Raw genomic sequence first — 8,423 nt, forward strand, 5'->3', positions numbered from 1 at the left:
TTCTTCACGCCAGTGGAATCCTCTTCTTCCTCACCAATGGAGGTCTCGTCCATGCATGCATCATCCCTGGAGATGTCATCATCAGTATGCGATTCGTCCCTTGAAGTATTGTTGGCTGAGGAATTGGTCATTTTTGCTAAAACAACTGCAAAGTCCACATTACATCCTACTTCAGTATGTTGTCCAGACATGAATCAAGGAAATACGGCAAAAATGGTAACTCCTAACTCTTACCTTTTGTGCTTCCACTAACAATAGTCATATTAACGGTATAGCTAACACCTCAAAATCGTTCGTCTCTTCGAAAACTGCAAAAACAAACGAAACTTTATTAATTTCGAAACTGATTTTTCATAAAATCAAGGACACAATTTTCATAATGTGAACATTCACACAACTGACCTTGAAGTTCATAACAATACAATATTCTATCATAAATATATTGTCTATCTTTGAAGAATCCTCAAAACCCACGTTTTGATTTTTCGGAAAAAAACAGCAATTAATGCAACTTGCATACATAAATTCTCAAGGATTTTATCTAACGAAAACAAACTCATGCAAATAAAATATATCATCATATTTTGCACAATATATGTCACGGCTGCATATATATATATATATAAAAAAAACTATTTTTCCTTCGTATCGTCATTATTTGTCTTTAAAACGAAGGTTTATTTCAAAAAATATTGTGAAAGCTCACATCTCATACATATGATAAAGTTTTGTATTTACATGAAAGCTCATAAGCAAAATTTTATCATTGGACACAAGTTCATCATACATATTTTCCTTCGTGTCATCGTTATTTGTCTTTAAAACGAAAGATTATTCCGATTTCATGAAAATTCACTTCTTTTATGTTAGAACCTTGGTACACATGAAAGCTCATAAACTAAGTTTTATCACTGAACCTAGGTTCATATACTAAAAAAAAAATCTCTCCTAAATCAGGGATTATAGTTAGTTTGCAAAACTAACGATCGAATGAACATACGTTTTCAAAAATGAGGGTTTTTCATAAAACTCACACTAATATACACACATGTATATAAATTCATCATGATCAAAACATGAACAACTCATGAAGGTCACAACATCAGCAAACATCAAAAAAAACACGCACCTGGTCGGTTTGGCCGGAAATCGGTCGGCGGCAACGGCAGCGGCAGGTGGTGGTCCGGCAGCGGGGGGAATTTTATCCTGCTGGCGTGAAGATGCAGAGATGATGGATAGCTGGTCGTGGGGAAAAAAAGGATTAATCCCTTTTATATCAATTTTATTTCCAAAACCTAATTTTCTAAGGATTTCCTTATTGGGCCCAACCCGCGAATCCTAACCGACCACGGACTCGTCGTCCAAACCAGCGGTTCAACACCAATTTATGCACATCAAACGACGCTCCAATCATGACATTGAAGCCTTCATAAAGTCGTGGTTTGCTCATGCTCTCTAAATCCAATAACGTCTCAACTTACGACTAAGTTCAATTACTGGTATTATTATTTATGGCCGGAAAATCACCATTTAATGCTGACTGAGGAACACGGCTTTCCTCAGTAAGCAGGGGACTTAATGTAGATGGTCGATTTTCGACAAAGGCTAAAATCGTAACCTCATAATTATACGAAGCTCTGATTCAGCAATCAGGCGTGAGTATCGAGACATGGGTCTCTCATCGAATTCTCAACGGAGAGTACTTTCTCTCAGAGTACATGTAGATATGTAGTCTCACGACTGGAAAACGGCATATCTCATGAATACTGAATACTTTCGGGTGATTATTTCTATATAGTATCACGAGATGGACGGCTCCTACACAGCTTGCTCTGCTAGTATAGAGCGATAACGTCTTCAGGAACAAACAACAAGTTTACCCTGACTATATAAAGGATATGACTTACCGACAAGCTCATATCGGGATAATTATGCTCCTAGACAGCTTGCTCTGCTAGTATAGAGCCACAAAGTTAATTATTCCCAATTAAGATTAATTCTGCCGTGGCATTCACTACTGAATTCCCAGAATAATCTATTATTGATCTTATTCCATGGTCGAATCCACGACTGGTCCCATGGAATGGAAATAAACAATTGTTCTGATTCTATGATCGAATCCACATCTTGATCTCATAGAATAGCAATAACTATATTATCTCATTACTCCGATTTCATGATTGAATCCGCAACTGGTCTCATAAATGGTAATAGATAAATCTTAATTACTCCGATTCTATGGTCGAATCTACGATCCCATGGAATGGTAATGCTCGCTTTATTATTCTGAATTCGTAGTCGAATCCTCAGCTGATCTTATGAATTAATAATAAACATCTTATTGCTCAGTTTTGTGAATTATTCTCCACTGAATTCCACAATTAGTAATAAATAATCAACAACCGGGCGTCTAAGATACCTCTAAGTAAGCCCCGATTCAAATGGTGAAGGTGTATTCAACGACGATACACTAACAGTCACCGCACGAACGAGTATTTCAAAAATACAACGAAACGATGAACCTATGCAAAATAGAGAAGAAAATAATAAATAATTAAAAATATTGACCAGGGTGCTGGGAACACGGGCACACGACCGACCGACCGTGTCGTGGTCAATCCCACGCCAGTTTTATATTTTTACTGCATTTTTATTATTTTCCATGATTTGATGAAAATTCTCTCATTTTATCAAATCTCCTTCGTCTCGAGGAAACTCCTCGGTTTCATGGTACTTCCATAAATCCATAAAAATAATATAAAATTAAGGAAAAGAGTGTGGGGCGTGACCATTGGCCAACCGGCCATGCCTTGGTCCCAACCGGCCCCACACCCCACGATTCCTTATTATTTCATTATTATTATTATTATTTCTATAATTTCATGAAAAAACTCCTTGATTTCATGGTATTTTGCACAAATCATCATATAATAATAAATAAAATAAAATTATGAAAAACTTGTGGGACCGGGCCACTAGCCGGCCGGCCATGCCCTAGTCGGTCCCACACGCCCTTTGCTTTATTATTTTATTATTATTTATCATATTTTTCCTTGAATTCATCAAATTCCTTGATTTTATGGTATTTCTCTCAAATTAGGAAAAAATCCCTCAAATCATCAAAAATACCTAAAAATATTAAAAAAAAAATAGGGAAACTCGTGGGACCGGGCCCTAGCCGGCCGGCCGCGCCTCCACGGTCCCACACGCCCTTTTTTTTATTATTTTAATAATTTTTGCTTCCCTGAACTCATGAAAACTCCTTCAATTCATGGAAACTCCCTAAATTCATCAAATTTCTCAAAATTCATGAATTTTTCATAAAATCATCAAAATATTATAAAATTAAGAAAAAGACACCACGGGACCGTGGTCACGACCGGATGACCATGCCTTGACCACGGAGGTCCCATGCCTCCTCATTCCTTATTTTATAATTATTTTCATCATCTCATGGTGTTTTCCTCAGTTTCGTCGAAACCCTAATTTTGGCATATTTTCTCGAATGGATGCTCAATTGCACGCCAGAAAATATCAAAATTCTCAGGACTGAGACGTGGACGCCTTGGGGGCACGAACACACTATCTTGACCGATCAAGATTGGCTCTTTGGCTCACGGAAGCTGGTCCCATCAATTTTCACAGTTTTGACCTAATTTGCACAATTGCTCGTATTAGGTCCAAAACTCTTCCAAACACTTTGGATTTTCATGAAGTGGTCGTCAGGCGGTCACGTGACAACCTAGGGCTTGTTTCATGACTCCATGGTCGGTCCCTCGCCTCGTCATAATTAATTAGGTTTTCTCGCCTAAGGCTCAGACGAACACTTTGAATAAATGATTAAGCCAGCATTTAATCATTCTTCCACAAAAAAATCGTCAACTCTTCAGGAGTTCTTCGTATTTGCTCACGTGAGCATATGGACACTACACGGTTGATCCACGGTCCCATGTAGTCGCTCCCTCCTTCGTCCCATGGTTGAAATTCTGACGAACCATGAATTGATCATCAATTGATCAAATTAGGGTTTCTGAATCCAAGGATCATCATTCCAGATTCCAACCTTAATAATTTTATGACGACCTCATGGCATTAATTTTATTAATTATGCTAGGTTCAACGACCAGTATTCTAATTAATATTTTGGTACGCTGCCAATAATCCATCAGATGAGCAACACATGCTCAGACGATCAAATATTCAACAATTCATCACATGAGCAACACTTGCTCAGATGATAAATATTTGCTCAAACCAAGGGATATTAGTTCAACAATCAATATTCAACGATCCATCGAATGAGCAATACTTGCTCACTTCATCGTAAGAACTATACCTATGTCTCATGACATGTTCAACTCATGAGTTTCAGAACATCATGTTCAATTCAGCAACTACATGGACTCATCGTCCCATCAAACCACGAAGTCATCAATTGACTAACAAACCACGAGACGTCAATCGTGTCACTTGGGGGGATATCACTTAGGGTTTTGGTCTGGCGGTCTATGGCATGTGTGTTCAAACACACGATGGAATGTGAGAAAGTCGTGCAATCAGTTGAAGGAATTCACGAGGTAGTGGGTGGAAAATCGACCAAGTCTCCACACGTTGAGCAACTGGTTTCAAACACGATCTCCACTTCCCCACTCCTTGATTCCATCAATTGTCACACTTCATGGAATCATGGTGTCTACAATTCCAGCAATATAAATAAGTCTCTGAATCATGATTGAATGATCGACATCATCAGTATCATCAATCTCACGTCAAACTGACAACACGAGATCATCAACTCATCAATTGAGCAACTACTCTCAATTGAGCAATTTCAATCACTCAGAGCTTGTCGTATTCAGAATTCACACGCCCACAATCTTTGATTACCATTGATTCCACACATTTCTCAGCTTCCCTTCTACAAATCAACCCATCCTCTCTTGTGACCGAATTTACTCTGGAACGGTCATTGTCTTGATTTAGGCGGGAGTACTACAGATTGTTCTCTCGAATCTAAAGCACCTCCTTTGCAGCGGTGCATCTGTGTGAGGTTTAACATTTCGCTCGGTTCGAGGAGTCTCCTCCGTACGGTCGTCTCCTCAATTCCTTAAAAACCAGCAAATCGTTCCATCTACATTCATATTGATTTATGGATTTTGAGAAATCCATGTCTAGCTAGATCTTGTATTTAGGGTTCTATGAAGCATACCATGATTTTGCAATAGGCTATAATAAAATGAACATTTAGCAAGAGGCTTTAATGAATTGATATCTATTCTTTAAATTATTGCTATCGATTTTGTGTTGAATATGCAATATCGCTTCACCGGTTTTGTGTATAACAAAAACCCAATTTTAAATTGTTTGATTAGTTTCACTTAATTATTTGTTTCTTATTTGATAATTCATGCTTGGGATAGTATTCTTTGATGAGTTATGCTTATGGGTACAAGTAATATTTGAGGAGATTTACATTTTTGTAGGTGTTGTGATATAAAGCATGTAATAGATATATTTAAGATTTATGACTTCATTTATGTTCTTTAATAGATATAATGGTGGAATCCGTAGACCCTACTTATCGGCCATATTACTGGTTTATCAAGTTTGTTAGCAATATTTATTTTTATTCTTTCGTATTTGATAACTAAAAATCTCAAAAACATCATTTCTGGTTAGTTCATATTGATTACGGTACTTTCCACCGCTCCATGTGGGTTCAACCCGTACTTGCCTCTGTCTACTAGTCAGACACCATGCGATTACGGTTATTATATATATGGTTTTCCCGAATCCCCATCAGTAGTCAAACATAGTTTTCTAAGCATGGAATCAATCATAAGTTTATTACACAATGTAGTACACAAGTAACAAAGATTATGTTTATATCACAACTACGAAGTTCAAAAGATAAGTGTTATACTTCGTAATTCAATATACCTAAGTTGTAAACAACTTGTATATTGTTCCTTGATACTTTGATCATAATAATATGATCAAGTATCTAATACTAGAGTTTCATGTATATAACTTCGCATGTTATGTTTTCAATCTAAATGACAAGAAAACAACGACATAGAAATAGAAACAAGTCAAGTCTTGTATTAGTAACCTGAAGTAGAAGGATGTCGTCTTTGCTGATGTCGATACGTCTTCAGAATCTTCAGGTCTTCAGAGTAATACTTGTATGACTCAACATTTCTAGACTTCCTAGTCTAACCCAACAAAGTTGACTCTAGTGAACTAATCAAGCGATTTTTGTGTTTTGATACTAAAATATGACAACCAACCTTGACATACCAACGCTTGGGGGGTTCAACCGAGCAATGCTATAATAGGTTGCTACCTTCTTGACAGTTTATGTCTATATTAGATCATAGAAGGTATCTGTCATATAGGTTGATATCGAAAATATTGTGGTGTACTTGGTACCCTCGTCATTTCAATTGGTTTCAGAGGGGCAAAAACGAATATATCTCACAATGTGTTTTTGGTGCCTATAAGGCATGAGTCAAAGTAAGATTAAATGAAAGCAAAGAAAAAACATAATTAACGTACCACAGGAGTTGTTAAGCCATTATCTGAATCCGAGGTTACAAACAGTGATAATGGTTCTTCCTCATCCGATTCAAGTTCAGAATGTTATTCTGATATTTTCTTGAATGAGTCGAAAGGATCTCATGATGAGTTAAAACTAAGTCTTGTAGGTATGTCCGATGACTGAATTAGTCTTGTGGATATGGTAACCTCCAAGCTGAAACAGGTCTGCGAGCAATTGCTTACTTGCAATAATCACCTAAGTACGTCTCTTGATAGGGAAAAGAAACTTCAGGGTGATTTACAATCAAATACTTTTGAATGTGAAATGCTTCGTCAAGATCTCGAAAAATTGAGACAACATGATTCTCAAAAAATACAAAGTCTTAAAGACAAAAAAAGTTCTAGGCTTTCTCAAGCTAAATAGTTAGAGAAAGATCTTGATATGCTGCACTTGGAAATGTCAAAAGGTTAGTGAAGAAAATTTGGATTTGAAAAAGTTCAATAATAGCTCAAACAATTTAACCCCGATGTTAGAAGAAAGTAGAAATGTTCGTGATACACGAGGTTGGGGTCAGGGCTATGATGTGGTCGGGCCACATACTTTAAGTATGTGGCCCCTCTTCGTCTTTCTACACGTATGGTAAAGTTAGTTTTAAACAAAAAAAAGTTATATATTTCCTCTCACAAAAGATATGAAAAATTAGTTACCTAAAAAATAGGCCTCTCTAAATCTCCTGAAAAAAGAAAAAAACTGACAACTTCCATGACTTGTCCAAAAAATAAGATGGGCCACATACTCCATGATGTGGCCCAACCACATCGTAGCTGCTCCGCATACAAGGTGCATTCTACTGGATTTTTTATGTTGTATTCTTTTTCTTTCGGAAAATTTTTGTTCCACTGGATTAAAGGTTTTGTCCCATTGGATTTTACTGGCTAGAGACAAATCCAACCCTATTATGAATTTTAGTTAATTCAAGTTTTTACTGTAGTGACACATCAGCTTATCAGGAGGAGTGTTATAAACACATTTGCTTATCAGGAGTAATGTTATAAATGTACATTGTGCGGGAAATACATAATATAAATCTAGGATTAAACGATTATTTAGTAAGATGTTCTCATGTCCAACCTTGTATAATAAACGAAGGCTTTATATTCGCCCACACAATAATAATTCTCTTCTTCTTCCTCCTCTCTATTTTCCATCGCCTTCTTATTTATCACGCACAACTGGGTTCATAGTTACATTCAATCCACCAATCGCACCATTCTTCAACCCTCCACGCGCACCACACACCACTATTTGGTATCAGTTGGACAGGCACCAATATCACGCCAAACCATCAACTTGAACTGTAGTGGGGCGTCAAGATGCAACCGCGGCTATGCGTGAACAATGAAGCGTGATGTGTGCAACTGCTGAGCCATGACTTGTCCAAAAAATAAGATGTGCCACATTAATGGCAGAAGCAAATCGGACTCCTTGAACTGGTGCTTATCCACACGCCAATGCTACACCATGGCACATCCAACTTCAGCAAAGCAACTTCTCAAAAGGACACACCGCTGGATCATACATCATTTCTAGAGGAAGCCAAACCAAGATGCTTCGGCCATCCGCAGAGCAAACCTACCTCAGACACAAGGCTGCACAGCATCAAAACTTATATGGCAAGACTTGCACCCTCAGTTGTAAATGCTATTGTAATACCCGACCAGGTTATGTCGTACCCAACTTGCTCCACAATCTTCGAGTTAGGGTGTAAATAGTTACGAGGTGAGACGCAGAAAAAATAGTGTAGCGTGCGACTTGTTACAGAGAAACATTGGCCAGTAAAATGACAACATTAAAACTGTTTCAGGTTAGGCTAGAGGTATAC

This window comes from Papaver somniferum, chromosome 1, assembly GCF_003573695.1.
Source record: "Papaver somniferum cultivar HN1 chromosome 1, ASM357369v1, whole genome shotgun sequence".
In the NCBI taxonomy this organism is placed as follows: domain Eukaryota; kingdom Viridiplantae; phylum Streptophyta; class Magnoliopsida; order Ranunculales; family Papaveraceae; genus Papaver; species Papaver somniferum.